This window comes from Pseudorca crassidens, chromosome 14 (genome assembly GCF_039906515.1).
Source record: "Pseudorca crassidens isolate mPseCra1 chromosome 14, mPseCra1.hap1, whole genome shotgun sequence".
In the NCBI taxonomy this organism is placed as follows: domain Eukaryota; kingdom Metazoa; phylum Chordata; class Mammalia; order Artiodactyla; family Delphinidae; genus Pseudorca; species Pseudorca crassidens.
The window spans coordinates 77,860,319-77,876,424 of record NC_090309.1 but is presented as its reverse complement, the minus strand read 5'-3'; the positions used below and the strand labels follow the sequence as shown (position 1 = coordinate 77,876,424).

The 16,106-nt window shown below is 46.1% G+C and overlaps 1 long non-coding RNA gene across 7 annotated transcripts in view; it reads right to left on the bottom strand.

The window, feature by feature from the left end:
* LOC137205439 (uncharacterized) overlaps positions 1 to 16,106 on the bottom strand; it is a 393,223-nt gene that overhangs the window by 338,532 nt on the left and 38,585 nt on the right. For 6 of the 7 annotated variants that reach the window (XR_010934141.1, XR_010934139.1, XR_010934140.1 and 3 more), the window contains exon 2: positions 10,617 to 10,703. This is a non-coding gene — a long non-coding RNA (uncharacterized lncRNA). The remainder of the gene's footprint in view (positions 1 to 10,616; positions 10,704 to 16,106) is intronic. The other variant, XR_010934137.1, reaches the window with a different exon arrangement.

Genomic DNA, 16,106 nt, shown 5'->3' with positions numbered 1-16,106 from the left:
AGGGAAGTGCCTCGCTTGAGGAAAACTCAAAGTAAAATCGCCAGCACCAAATCTAGAGCTTAACCACAGCAGACATCTGATGCCTGTTTCCTGAAAGAAGACATTTATCTATTTAGATATTTGGGACTCTTCACTTTAGAAAGGAACCCACTGCCAGATTCTGGGAAGAAGAACCTTCTGGGTACGTTTATGTCTGTTCATGTTCTATGCTGATGAGCCTGTTTGCCACAGCCTTCCAAGAGTCTCCTGCCCTTCCCTCTCCCTATGCCTTGGAGCTTCCATTTTATTTTGGTCAACGGGAGGCACCAGCAGGAAAGCAAAGGGCAGGAAGAAAGAGAGGTTGGGGTGTGTACTTACTCCCCATCGGATTCCCAGCTGCATCCCATCTCAGTTTCGGCTTTAGCTGCTTTCTAGTTAGTCCCAGCTGCTGTGCTGCAGGCTGACTCTCAGGGACCCAGGTCTCACCAGGGTCCAGTAACACTCTTGGCCCCTTCCCTTGCCTTGCCCCTCAGGCCTAACGGCGTCTCATGGTGGCTAGACCCTGGGTGCACAGTCCCTTTGCTCACCTCTCCCTGCCCCTGCATCTGGGACTGATGCGTAAGCCATCAGCTATTTGGCCAGACGGAAGTGGAGTCAATATTAGGCTCTAGTATCTGACTTTAAGAGTCATTAGGGCCAGAGAAAATGCATGTCTGGCATTTTTGAATAAAAACGTCAGTAGAAAAATGAGGATTCAGTTAACAGGTGTTGCAGGAATACGGTCATTATAAAAGGCATGTAGAGTCTGAATCTGGTGCTCTCAACAAGAGTATGTGCAACCAACTTTCTCAGAGCAGTAAAGATGTCCACCGCTTCCTCTTCTTATCTCATCACTACTTGACAATTTAGGAGGAGTCAGAGATCACAAATGGCCTCAGGAGTTCTTCAGAGAATCTTTTCTCAAGGGAAACATAGAAGTGACAGGAGCAGCTACTGTGAACGATCATGGAAATGAGCGAATTGGGGTGCATTTTATGAAGCCACATTGACCCAATACATCATGCATTTTACAGTGTGGCAGAGTAGCCGAGGGGGTGTCAAACCTCAGAACATACCAGGAGCCCAAAGCAGACGTCTATCCTATGACCAAGATCATAAAGGCTTCTGCATCTGGGGCAGAAACGTGGAGGCGACGTATCCCTTCTTGCTATTCTTGGGCTTCTCTGAGTCGGCCACTGCCTCTCTTCTCTGCAGAAACCAGAAGGGGCACAGACACTCATTCCGTCCTTCCCAAATAATGGGAGGCATGTCCAGTTTCCCAGCCTCAGAGGACTTTGCCGCCCAGAAGGTGACCTCTTCCTTTCCTCACCCACAAAATCGGCCCCGTCCCTTAGGGCGTCTCTTAGATTCTGTGACGCAGGCTGCTGCTAATTCTGCCTTCAGACGCGTTTAATCATCTGCTGTTTACTCATCCTTTGAAAAAATATTTATCGTGTCTAGTTTGCGCCAACTATATGTATCAACACTGAAGATAGAGTAGTTAAGAATTTAATTTAAATTAAAAGTTAAATTTTAAAGTGGACAAAGAATTACAGATAGTGAGAACTGCTCTGAAGAAAAGAAAGCAGAGAAGTGGGCTAGAGAGTGGCTGAGGGCAGGACCACAGCACTATTTCAGAAAAGCCAGTCGTGAGAGATGCCACTAAGAAGACACTCGTTCCATCCAAAGTGTCAGACCTGCCTCCATGGTGTGGATCTCGTCGGCACGCTCTCTCCGCTCAGCCAGCCCACCCCCGGCGCAGGCCACAGGCTTCAGTCCCACCCAGTCGTGACTCCCAGCCCGTGGGCCGCCTGCCTCCACATTTCTGTGCCCTCGCTCAGACAGAATCGTCTATTTAAGGCTGCCCTTGCCCCACCCACTCATGCTTCCCTGGCTCCCACCCTCCAGTCTCAGGTCAAATATGCAGTCACACAGCACTTCCTGACCCATTACGTCTGCCTCCACTGCCCTTTTCTCTCAGCCTTCACTGACCTCTGCACACACATTCACCTATTACATCACTTTTAACACGTTGTCACACTTTTCATGTCATATTAGAATTATTGCTTTGATCATCTGTCTTCGTATTAAGCTGCAAGCCCTACGTTATACGCCCAGCATCTCTCACTGCACTCGGCCTGCAATACTCTCCCATAAAGCAAATAAGCCTCCCCAAACCTATGTGATTTTAGAATGGAATTGTCCTGATTTTACAAATAAGGCTCAGAGAGGTGAACTCACTTACCTAAGGTCACACAGCCAGTAAATGGTTGAAGCTGAAATTTAAAACTCAGTGTCCTGAAGCCAAATCCTACACATAGAGGGTTAGCATCCAGATAATTAGGGGAAAAGAAGGAAATCTGGGCCTGAAATACCAGAGTCACTGGCAGCCCCGGCACAGGTGTCATTTTGAGTCTCCACAGATCTCTGCATGAGCCCCTTTCCTCCTAGCCAGAAACTGAAGCTTATCTGTGGTATTTAAAGGTCCAAGAAATTGGGCAAAGTTTCATGGTGGGGATGGAAAACGTCATCTGCTTCTGTCAAATTTCAAAATCTTGCAGTAGTTGTCTTATTTTTTTAAATGCCCTTCATTCTAAAAATATCTCCCCACTCCCCCTCCAAGAAATTCCCTTTTGTCACTTAAATGGTCAAAGAAAACCCTGAGGAGATCAAAAAGTGGCCATTCAGGGCGAGCAGCCCAGAGTGGCCCCTGTGTCTTAGATCTCCGAGAATCCTCCAGGCCCAGAGGCAGAGCACCCAGCTGAAGCAGCGGACGTTTACTTTAAACTCTATCCTTCTGCCACTGCAGGGAGTTAGCCTTGAGCTGAACACTCTCCCTGGAAATCTGGTTGCCTGTGGGGATTTCAGGTGAGAACCCCAGCCCCCCTCCATGTCCCTTCATCACCTGTCCACACGGGAAGGCGGGAACCACCACCCTTATTTCATATCTTTACCACCCGCAGACCCAGTTTCTGCCTGAAACCTCCTCTGACAACTGCTATCTCCACTGATCCATCCCGTCAGTCGCCACATCACTGCTTCACTTGTGTCCTCTCCAGACTGATCCATTGGAGGGCAGACCCGGGCCTCACACCGATGTGCCCCCCACAGTGTTTCACCCACTGCTCTGTGTACAGCAGGTGATGAATAAGCGAGGTCACTGAGGTCACCCTCCATGCCTGCAAGTCCAGAGCGATGAGTACTTTCCACACAGCACACACTGCTCTGATCCCAAGAGGATCAACTGTGCAGATGCGGCGCCTTCTGCTTCCTAACGTCCTAGTCCGAGGGAAGAGAAGACGTACTTTCCCAAAAGTCCTGCTGGGGTCAGGAGTGAGGAAGGGTCCAGTTATTTGGAACGTGAGTCCACAAGGCATCCCCCGTGCACGTGTGTGTAGGTGTGTGTTAACACTGACACAGCCACAGCCTTCGCTCCTGCCCCCCCTTTCAACCAGTGCACACGGTAGACTCAGCTCTGGTGGAATGGGTAGGGCGGGGCTGGGCCCCATGAGAACTGGGCCCCATTTCTCCCCCACGGGCACCTGGGCAGAAGACGGGCAAGGAGGGTGCTTTTCCTAAGCACAACTTTGTTCAAATAAGAAGTTGACCTATAATTTGGAGGTTGACTTCCTGAAGCTTGGCCTGTGTTGCAGGCAGTATCTGTTCAAAAGGGACAGAACACTTGAACAATGAACGAGGCAACCATGCTGGAAGAGCTTGCCCATGATATATGCAAAAAGATTCTTTCAAGAAAAACTAGAAACTATACACTGGGCCACTGGCAGTCTCTAGTGGGTCTTAATCATGCCAACTGTGACAGCAAATGCAGAATGGAGAGGTTCCAGAACTGCAATTAAACTATAAAAGTGGCCTTTCCACTTAACCCTCTGGAGTCTTCCTACGTAATACGCCCAAGAAGATCACAGGTAGGTCAGGAAAGAAGGGGGAAAAGAGTTAGTTCACACACCTGTGTCATCCAAAGTGGCCTAGTGTCCACGGGTCCCTTCTCATTCTCCCCAGTGGATTACAAAGGACCGTGGACATAAAAGTCAAGAAGCCCAGGACTCCTAATAGTAAGATAACATTACACCCTTCCCATTGTCTTTAGAGTGAGCACTGAGAGCTATGTCTTCAGGCCCGGGGTTCATCACACTGGTTCACCATGCTTCTTCAGGGACTTCCTGCCTAGCCAGCACTGCCTGCCGAGTCTCAGCTGAGGAGCTAAGTAAGTGACCTACTGGACCCCAGGTGAACACAATTGTACTAATGAGGCAGGTTAATTGGGACTCAAGAGTTAAATGCAACATGTGTCCTCGGGGTGACAAGAAATTTTCAGACCTTCTTTTTGGGCTACCTAGTGATGGACGCCCCAAGAGTGCACACTGATGACATCCATGCATGTGTATGTGCACAGATGCCCAGGAGACAAACTGGGGTTGCCTGTGAGGCCACAGCTCTTCCAGACAATGCCTTACCTCTGCTCCCTCATAATGTTCTTCCCTTCTCCTGTGGCCTCAGCTAAGCCAGATGGTAAAGCTACTTAAAAACACACACAAACACAGACATAGAGAGCGAGCGCGAGAGTAAACATACATCTGGTACAAGCAAATCCTGAGAGCCTTCATTCTGAACGTGTGTGATTTACAGGCCTGTCGCTGAGACAGATGAGGAGGAGAAGGCAATGGATTCACAGCAGGATCTATGAGGTCATATCAGAAAGAATGAGCCCAGAGCCTTCAGGGGATTCCCCTGTGCTAAGATTCTGGGCAATGGGAACACCTATTAATGAGGGGGCTTCCACATGCCAAGTGTAATTCTTAAGTAATACCACTGTCAACGTGGCTATGCACCCTGGTCTCAAAAGGATGTGGGCATGATTGTTATTTTTTAGAAGATGATAAAAATTTATAATCAGCTACAGAAGAATGGCTGCAAAGTAAGTCATACGGAAAAGGTCTGAGCTAAGGACATTTACTCTTTAGTGCACAGCATGAGATTTAGTTTGGAAAAATGAGGCAAGTTTATTATACATATATATCAAGCCATTATAGTGAGGCATGGCCGACACTATTCCATCATCCACTGTACCCCTAGAAGGCCTGGCCCATGCCAAGTCAATGCATATTCCATGATCATGAGCCACCCTTCAACCTCTTCTCCAGGGCACCCAGCTTTGGACCGTAGAACTGCCTTGCCTAGGGACACATGCCACGCCAACTTCTCATCTGTCCCCTATTCCTTCTTCAGTGCCAACAGCCAACTGCATCCTTTTGCAGATCTCTACTATCTATCAGTTCTTTCCACCGACCTCAATTCAGTGTAGCCATTAGACCACTACCCTCTTGTCTCCTGGAAAAATCGGACCTTCAGTGACTGGTCCATCAACAAGAAATGTTTCATCTTTAAAATGCTGCTTCGTTGTGCATTTTGTGAAAGATTTTCGCAAGAAGCTGGTTGTGGTTGGGTGATGTCATTTTCTCAACCCAAGACGATGCCTGAGAGCATGTCCACAATGCTGAGTAACATTTGGAAAAGCAGAAGCCAGAGGCCTGCTTCTTAGGCAGACTTCCGTTCTGTCCTCCACATAAAGAGGTCTAATTCACACAGGATACCTAGGAGACTCAAACACTAACTAGCACCATATCCTGCTGAAGACTGAACTAGTTCTGGCAGTATGAGAACTAAGGCCTCTCATCTCAGGAAAAATCAAGGCAAAGTTAGACCCTCGAAGCAGACTTGCTCGCTTCACTGACAGAAGTTTCCAACGGACCTGGGCTCCATTTTGGTAGGTATTAATCTGCAGTGCTTGCCAAAACCTTAGCAACTGGACTGATAAAGTCATGTATGTTGAGTTATTCCTTTGGGAGATGCGATTGGAGAGACTAAGTCTTCACACCCTCCCCATATCTTCTAATAATCATATGATTAGCGTTGGCAGCTGGCATTATGGGGCAGCCACAGGCAAAGAAGAATCCCCTTTTCTTTCCTGTGAAGGTGATTGATGTCTAACTGGGAATCAGAACAGCAACCCAGTCCCATTGGCCCTAGACTCCCATCAACTGAGTTCATTTCTCCAGATCCATGGGCAACCCTACTACAGAATGAAGTGTAACCACTTTGTTTTATCTTGCCAAAAGAATGCTATGATAAGTTCTGTTGCCAGTGGTGGAATCTGCAATATTATAGTAAAATATAAATCAGTGCCTCTTGGTCCTAGACACAACCACAATAGCTTTATGGGTCCAAATTCTGAAAGCTATGATCGTGAACATCTTGTTCGTGTTGATTTTAGCAACTTCCAAAGATGTTATGTGGATCTCTCTGCCACCCACTAAATCTCCCACTCTTGCCACTTCATCAATGACTACAAATTTATAAAGAAAATCTGCCTAAGAAAGATCCCCACCCCTCATAAAACTATGATCTCTACACACAAGAATCCTTTATGGAAAAAGCACTTTCAAATTAAAGTTCTAAAACGTATTTAAACAAGGATTGTCTCATGGTTTGCGTACCACGTAAAGAATAAAGGTGGATCACGGTGAATAATTTTCAAGCTCTGTGCTCCACATACTGCAGTGAGAGCGCTCCAACTCCAGCGTGAGCACCTTGAGGGGACGGGGTTTAATTAACTGTGTACCCCCAGAGACTATCAGAGTTCCTGGAACATGGGAGATAATAAATACTTGTTGAAAGACTAAATGTCAGACGTAGCCAACACTGGGGGCTACATGATAAATCCTGGGTGCCAACTTTCGAATAGAATTAAACCCCATACCCCATGCTCTCGCCCCCTCTCTCAATATCCATACACACACAAACACACACACATACACTTAGACACACTCGTGATCAGCTCATCTAGGCTAATATACGCAAAGATAAAGAAATAAAAGATGTGGTATTATATCTGGAAATTATAATTTAGTAAGGTCAGGAAAGACCCAAGTTTCTGATTCTGTTTTTCACTCCTCCTGAGAGATTATACCTCTGGGATAGGTAAAAGTGAAAGTACACAGTGCTATGATTCATCCTTGGGTTACAACTTAAAACTTCAAATAAACTTTAAAAATTGGGGATTGGAGGGCTTCCCTGGTGGCGCAGTGGTTGACAGTCTGCCTGCCGATGCAGGGGACACGGGTTCGTGCCCCGGTCCGGGAAGATCCCACATGCCGCGGAGCGGCTGGGCCCGTGAGCCATGGCCGCTGAGCCTGCGCATCTGGAGCCTGTGCTCCGCAACGGGAGAGGCCACAACAGTGCGAGGCCCGCGCACTGCAAAAAAATAATAATAATAATAATAATAGCAACAGTGAGAGGCCCACGTATCACAAAAAACAAAACAAAAAACAAAACAAAAAAAATTGGGGATTGGAAACATACATTCGATTCTCTGCTTTTGCTCTACCTATTTTTTGTTTACTTGCTGTAGTTGTTGTTCAGCGTATGAAAACATAAAACAAACCTGTTGAAACACTCATGTTCTTCCATAGAGAAAGCATACAGAAAGACAAGATGCCTCCAGGAGAAATCCCGCTCACCCCCCGCACCACACTCTCAGCTCGAAAGCCCTAGTTGCTCATATGTGTTTCCCAAACTGATCAGCAGACACTGGCTTGTTGAAGACTGGACCCAGGGATCATTTTCGAATATATGGCTCGTTGGTTTTATGAGTTCTTGGTAACCATGAAGGTCTTGAATTCCTTTGCAAACAGCAAAAACATATTTCCTCTTTGTGGGGCACCAAGAGTTCATACCAAAGGCTACAGTGACATATTCTTGGTCTGTGTCTCTGAGTAACCAAAGGCCACCACTCCACTGACATGCGGACAGTCAGGCATTAATAAAGATAGTTTCTCCTTTAAAGAAAGAGACACGTGGTTTGAACCTGGCTGATCTTGGATAGCACTGTTTGCTAATGAATCACCTCAGTGACCAAAGATGCCAGTCAGTATCACTAAAGATTCAACACATTTACCTGAAAGGATCCAAACGTGATTTATCTACTCATTTGGATTTTCTGATTTACATTAAAAAGGATAATGTTAAGAGTAACGCCCAACATTTCTACAGGATGTTAGTTTGCAAAGCTTCTTTCTTTCCGTGACCACTTTTGAAATCCCTCAAACCTGCCCTCAAGGCAGACAAGGCAGGCTCCAATGTGATTTGCCTGCACCTCAGGTGGAAGGGTAACAGGAGTTAAAATGAGATTCTTCCTAATAACACATTATAAAATGAGATGCTAACCCACTAATGCAGGACTTGAAAAGGAAATGTTTCAGAAATCACATTTGCAATCATTAGTCCAAAATCCACTCTGAAAAACTTTGAGGTTGAAGAGACCAAGAAGAAAGGATTTCTTTGGCAAGAATGCTAAGAATTACACCACCCCTACACACATTCCACAAGGAAAAGAAAGGGAAGGCATCCCTTTTACCTGTGGGAGGCTTCAGGATTACAGTTTGGAGAGCTCGACCTGGGGTCTAAAGGCACAGAGACTAGTGCTGGCTCCAAGCTTGGAGAAAGCCACAAGGCGGGGCAGTGATGGGCCACCCTAAAAGCAGAGGGAGGAGACAGGCTGCACTGGTAACAGCCTGGGTTTGGAGTTTCCCCTGGGTTCCATAAGGATCCTGTATAAAGATACCAGAATATATCATGCTATGAAAAATTCTGCCCAGGAATCGTCCTGGGAGCTGGGCAGCTAGATAACCCCAAGCAAGGCTAGATATTGATATCTAGAGTCGGAAGTGGCCAGTCTGAAGGGGCATTGACTGTGTTAAAGGAGCAGCAGTTGATCCCCAGTATGAGTGTGGAGCTACCACCGAACCCACAGGGCAACAATAACTGATCATGATAGTCCCCATCAAGCCGCACCATTCTTGTTCCCTAACTCTCTCCCACAAACCCTCTGCAGCCCTAAAGGCCCTGAGCTCACTAGGGACAGGTATTAGCCGGGGAGAGACGTTTCCCACCTCCAATGGAAGGCTTCCCTGCCTGAGGTATTAGTGAGTTGAGGAAGGGGAGAAGCTTCAGTGTAAAGTGAAATTTAAAGCATCAAAAATTCAAAATATCTAATGGCTACCCCGTAGAAGCTCGACTGCCCGGTAACTGGTGATTACATTTCATAGGAAGTCTGAATCTGGGACTCTCGGGCTGGGGCTGGCCTACCCCACAATCCATTAGAATAACAGAATCTGGGGTGAAAGGAAGGGCAATCAACAGAAAATTGTCCCACCGTTGCTCTTCAGAGGCCTTGCTATTGTGGAAAAAGACATAATATGTACACTAGCCCTCCTGGGCTAGGACCCTCACCTAGAAAGCCGGTCCTTCCTCATGTGCTGACCTGACCTCAGTCACACTCCCTTCTCCCAAACAAAGAGGTAAGACATGCATCTGTCTACAAGTGACCAGGCGACCAGCTGTGCGCTGACAGTCCCCAAACCTTACAGTCACGTGTGAGTTTAGAAGATGGAAAAAGGAAACGTGAAGAGCGTTATTCCCTAAGGGGACAGAGCTTATAATGATCTGGAGACAAAGCCACGAAAGGCAGCATGGCCTCACCATTGCTTCTCTTGACACCCCACCTGATTCTCCTTGAATTTCATTGCTTCATAACACCCAAAGTTGTTTCATTTGAATGTAACCATTATTGATTATGTGCCTTCTCTAGAAGAGACGCTGTTTTTAAAGGAGCATCTAAAGGGAAACAGATCTCCTAGCTCCCTCTTCAGCCCTGGCACTAACACACCATATTATGTGGGGAGCAAGTCCCTTCCTCTCTGCCTCTCTCCTTCAGTTTCCCATAAAATCAGAGCACTCAAGGAGCTGACCTCTAAGACCATCATTGCTCTGACACATTATACCACATATGGAGTCTGGAAGGATTTAAATGTGGCTAAATTATGCAGAATGAATTAGCCCTTGAATTTGTACAGCATATTATAATCTCTGCAAAATTCTTGTACAATTCATTACTTAGATGGTTTATATCTTCTTCACCTTTGATTCTACGGAATTGGTGTTATTAGCCTTACAAAACAAATGAGGAACCAGACTGAGAGAATTATCCCAAGTCACACAAGTAGCAGGACCAGGAGCTCGGCATCCTGATCCCCAGTCTGGTCTCCTTTCTTTGCCCTACGAACTCTGGTGTTTGCAGTTAACAACAACACGGGCAGCTCCTGGGACCCAGTGGGGGTCCTTTCTCACTAATGTCAGGTAACAACATTACACTGGTCTTTCTCAGAGTCCCAAAGGCTGGTCTGTTTAAGTGGTCTCTTCCCAGAGGGTCTTGTGAACCTTAAATAACCTTCTTTCTAAGTTTCTTTCAGTAACTCTGACCATTTGGAGAGAAAACAAACCCATACACAGAGGAATTTAAGGTGTTATTTTAACTTTGTATACCATGCATAAAAAGTTACCCTTTCACTTGAATTTTTGAATATAAGTTGGGAAAAAGAAAAGTTTTGGCACATGTTCTCCAGGTGAATGCCCCAGGGCCTGAAGTTTAACTCCAGGACAGCCAACAAAACACCAGGGTAACCGGTTCCCTACTCCCTCCCCCTCTCCCACAAACTCCCCTCCCCTTCACTGTATCTCACCAGCCACCTGTGAGGTTCCAGACTTTCTTCAGGAACTTGGCCCCGACACTCAGAATCTCTCCTGACTTACTGTCTTTGTCTCGTTCACTGAAAAAAGAGAATTATTATTATATTATTTAAGGAGAAATAAAAATCAAGAGCATATTCAGTCATTACAAGAGCACAGAACATCCTTATGATACAAAGACCCAACACACACACACAGGTGGCCATAAACATGAATTACTGGATAGCTATTCAGAATGTCAGGAGTCCCAAACCATCCAGGGCACAGCTATTAACCTAACAGAGGAAAATTCTCCTGAAAAAGGACTTAAAATATCAAATGCCCAGCTGCACCAGGCATTTTTCTGGGTGCCTAAGCTGCAGAATATAGACCTCACAAAACTTCCGTTATACTCATCGTTATTCCTACTTCACAGAATAGAAATATAAGCTCGGGAATGTTAAGTAATACGGCCGGGGGACACATAACTTATAAAAGATGGACCTAGGATTTGAACTCAGGATTCTCTGGATAAAAATTCCACGCTCTTTTCTCTGTTTCATGCAATGTCTGCAGTGATAGGTAGCGGTCTAAAATCTGTATAAATCACTCTGATTGGAGTCCTCAACTCTTCCCCTAAATTGTGTAGCATAAAATAAACAAGCAGCTGGGCTTCCCTGGGGGCACAGTGGTTGAGAGTCCGCCTGCCGATGCAGGGGACACGGGTTCGTGCCCCGGTCCGGGAAGGTCCCACATGCCGCGGAGCGGCTGGGCCCGTGAGCCATGGCCGCTGAGCCTGCGCGTCCGGAGCCTGTGCTCCGCAACGGGAGGGGCCACAGCAGTGAGAGGCCCGCGTACCGCAAAAAAAAAAAAAAAAAAAAAAGCAAGCAGCTACGGGCAGCAGCCAAAGCATCTGCATAGAAGCAACTAAAATACACAAGACAGAAAAAATACAGATAGCTAGTATTGCATATTATATTCTTTAATTTCTTTTCACATGTATCGTGTCTGTTAATCATCATGACACCACGAAGCAGTTATAACTGCCCCAGCTTTGCATTTAAGAAATGAAGCGATTGTCATGATGTTTCAGTGCATGGGCACAAGAGCCAGGAGTCTTTCAGTAATTTCTGCATGTTTCGGTGTATTACAGCACGGAATCATCAGGACTGCTCAGGCATAGGCAATTTGTATTCAATATCTGCGGATGAATAAGAACAAGTTTTAAAGATTTCTACCAAAAATGTTTAAAATATAAAAAGTTTTTTTGAGAAATAATCAACAATATATGGGAAAGTCACTTTTGAGGAAGAGTTCACTCCTTGACAATGTGTATCTCCCCAGATTTCTTTCCTTCCATACACAGATTCAACTCTCATTTTTGTTCATTCATCTTTTACATGGATACTTCTACCTATTCCACTTGACATAAAATAACTGGCTATAATCACACAAAGAGAGAGAAGAAATATCCAGAAGCATTAAGACGATCATGTTTCCTAAACAGTTATTAAGAAAACTAATTTAAGGACTCCAGAATGTATTGTCACAATGACCCACTGGCTCCCTGCTCAGAATTCTCTTCTACTTTGCCTAGTCCTGGAACCCTGCTACCTAGAAACAAATGCAGGTCTTCTGGGAGCTTTGACTACCACCCCAAGTAACCCTTGGATGGCCTGTAAATGGTACTGATAACAGCCGATAATTCTTTCACTAATCAATCCCCTAAATTTGCCACTGCAGAAAGACGGAGTGTTACTGGCAAGTAAGTAGCATCCCACAGGGCGGAGGGTGTGCCCTGCTCAACGTCAGGCTTTTCAGCTGAGTGGACAATGTGGTGTAACAGTGGGATGCTGGGAGCAGGGACACCGGACACCAAAGCTCTCCTGGTCCTGTTGGTAACTTCATTTCCCAAACGTTCATAATTAAACAGCTTTTATTGAAGTAATCAGCATGAGCTCCTTAGCTTTGTTTTTGCAACCGGTATCGTGTTTATGGAGCCAAATATTAGAGACTTTGATACTGAATACCTCCTCGGATGTGTTAACGTTGGCAGGGTCTCTAGATTCTGAAGATGCCGGGCTGCCTCAGCACAGCCTCCGCTCCAGCCTCCAGCTCATCAGCCCCCCTCCCAGACCACAGAGCAGCAGTTCTCCTGTAAGAATCACTTACAGTATTTCTCCTGAAAGTCCCAGGGAATGGTGTGCAATTGAAACAGGGTGAAATATGATCTCAAAGTGTCTGTCCGACCAGAAGTTTTCAAAGAAAACATTTCTTAAATCTTGTGTTCACTGCTGTTTCAGCAGGCCAATTAGATTGGATGGGACTTGGGGGGGAGCTGTCGCCAGTCACTGCAGCAGGAATAGCAAACAAGACTTAGAGCAAATAAACGAGCCCCAAACTGGCATCCCAGGGGCCCCTGGCCAATGACCTCCTTCATTCCCCAGGCAGGATGACCAGCCCACCCTCTGGGACCCTGGGCCACACTACAGGTTAATCAGATGAGACATTAGTTAGCAGCCTCGATTACTAGAAAGTAATTAATCAGGGAAAGTCTCCAAACAGGAGGAGGGTAAATAAACAGCTGGCGCATGCGGTCCCATTTTGGCTCTAGATAAGGCTGCCATCCAGGTGTCCCGCTGGGCAGAGCCCATCTATCTTGTTCCATTCCTCTTAGGAAATGTGGTGACATTTCTCACATCTGCCTAGAAAATGCAAAGCCAAGAGGGCTCTGAATGGGAAGAAGATGAGGGACTTTGGAAAAACTATTAGAGGAAAGGCTCCTGGGGGACGGGGCGGGGGACAGGGGTGGTTGTGGGGAGCTTTGCCCTCCCTGTACATCCTTTTTCATTGTATGTAAATTCCACCTTATTTCCAGGTTTAAAAAAAAAAAGAAGAAGAAAAGGTTCTCTGGGGGTTTCCAAACTCCTATGCATTTGGAGAAAACCAAGGGCTCAAGTGCCTTTCTTATGTCTGGGCATAAGAAGCCCACTGGGTCATTAGCCCCCAAGACTCTGTTCAGCTTCAGGGACTCTCAGTACAAGCCATGAAGGATTCAGACCATCGGAAATTACTGGTTTCTTCTTCAATATTGATTTGGGGATGAGGAAGATTCGAAAGGATGGGAAGAAAATGTAGTTAAATAAATGCAAGTGGAAAGTATCAACCATTGGTCCGGCATGACCCGATGCATTACATCAAATAAGGTCATTTGTTTATGCTGCATCTTTTTCCTTCTGGAGGAACAAAAAATGTCAGCAACTAGAGAATGTGTGTAATGTAAACACGGCTGTGTTAGCTCAGCTTCAGGGAAAGCACACCCAAACGTAAGCCAGTGCAGGACATCCTCCGCTCAGAGGACAGGCACAATGATTTTAACCTAATGACCCACTCTTAAACGGCTCTACAGCAAATCGCAATTAAATAAATACCACTTAACAGAAGAGATTTGTTTTACAGCTAGACTATTTGTGGGGAGAGAAAGAGAAGGCTGAATGAGCCACTTAATATTTAATTATAAAATTAAGGTAGTTTCCAAATATTTTTATGAATTCAACCTCAAGCTAAATTTATAAAATGTCACAGCGATGAGTTACAGGCATTCCGGAACAAAACAGAGAGACGGGAGGTGTGGAGGTCGACCAAAAGCTGAGGTTGCTTTAGTTTGTTGTCTTAAACTGAAGTCGAGTCTAGTGGCCTTCCTTTGGCCCAATGATTAGGAAGACCTGATTAGAGCTGTATAAAATCACGGCATAGACACCAGTGAATGAGTGAAAACTGTGGCCACGCGTGTTGCTGTGGGAAACTACAGGACTGAGGGTCAGGAGAGCTGAAGTCCAGGCCTGGCTCTGCTGGTCTCTGGAGCACCAGGGAGGAATTGGCTGGAATGGAGGAGGGAGAGCTATTACGGCTTGTAGCTGACACTGAGAAATCATGACAGCACTTGCGGGATCCAGTGACCTGGTCAGCCTTCCCCAAGGAGGGCCGACAGGCAGCGCTGACGCCTCCTTCACTCAAGGGCTGATCTTCCCTCCCTCCTTCCTCCCTTCTCTGCAAAGTCTCAGCCTCTATGCTTCTCCTGTCTCATTATTTCATTCTGATATTTTTGATGTGTTTTAGTTTTTCACGCGTTTTTAATTTTCTCACGTAGGCGCCCACACACATATCTTTGAGCAGGTGACCTGGACCAGGCTTTGTGGCCTCAAAGAAAGACCAACCACACTTTCCTCTTGCACCCCACAGACCTTTACAACCTCAAAAAACTGATAATGGTGGCCCTAGGAATACTGGGGCTCAATCAAAAGCTGAGTCCTGCAAAGTCTTTTCCTCTACAGCCTCGAATGATCCCTAAAAATCCAGACTTGCCAGAAACAGCTACAAGGTTGCCTCCCCTGCTTGTGTGTCACTGTTGAGATCAAAAAGGGCACTCATGCTGCTGAGAAGCCAAAGCCTTCCACTGGGGCACAGCAAAGCCCATGAGACGGTGAGCCGACTCAGAGCACGGTCTCCCGCAAAGGCAGCTCCGCAAAAGGCACCGCTTAGTCGGCCACTGATGATGTCGAAGCCTCTGTGAGACCAGAAGCCGTGCTTTCTCTGTCAGGACACCTAGCATGAGGCCTGAACACAGCAGCTGTCACCTGTTCCACTCTACCAAGCAGCTGCCTGGGCCCAGCACTCTGCTGTCTCTAAAGATGCAGAACAATAAAATGCAGCCCCTCCTATAAAGAAACTAATAAGAGAGACAAATATATGAAGAGATCATTAAAATCCTAATTTTTAGGATTTTAATGGCACGTGTTAATGCTAGATGTGGAGGAAAAATAGATATGTCTCTTTCTTCCATCCATGTCAAATGATCTCTAAGTCTTACTGACCTCTAGAAATCACTCGCTAAAGCAAAACCTTAAACAAATAGTTCTTCCTGAGTTCAAAGTCCAAACTGCAGGTGATAGTCCTACATCACTCTGATACGATCAGGCTATACTTGGAGGCCCCGCCCTAGCAGAAGGACCCTGATAGATGAGAACGTATTCAGGAGACGAAGAACAAGGTGGCAGATAAACTCAAAGTCATGATTAAGAGGGAATCATTGAAAGAAAGCCGAGGAGGGTCACCTGGGCAAAGAGGACTTGGCAGATCCCTGTGAGGGTCTCAAGGGCAAGAAGCATGCAGTGTCCATGCAGGACAGCCCCCTATGACCGTGCAGGTGATGGTGGACTGCGTGCATGGAGCTCCCTGGAGCTGCGCGGGTCACGGCTGCACAATCGCACATGGAAGCCCTGTACTCATCTCTCCTCTACGGTGCCCAGAAGAGCAGCCTCTTGATAAATGTTTGGTGAATGAGACCCATTGCTATCTACAGAAGTAGCATTTTTTGGCGAAAAGCTGCTGTCTAAAAGACGAAGCAGATGTTTTTACTAATTTAGTTGTTGCCCCAAATGGCAGATCAATGGATGCAAAAAATAAGAGGTTCGGTGAAACGTTTTTTAAGTTTTGAAGATCTT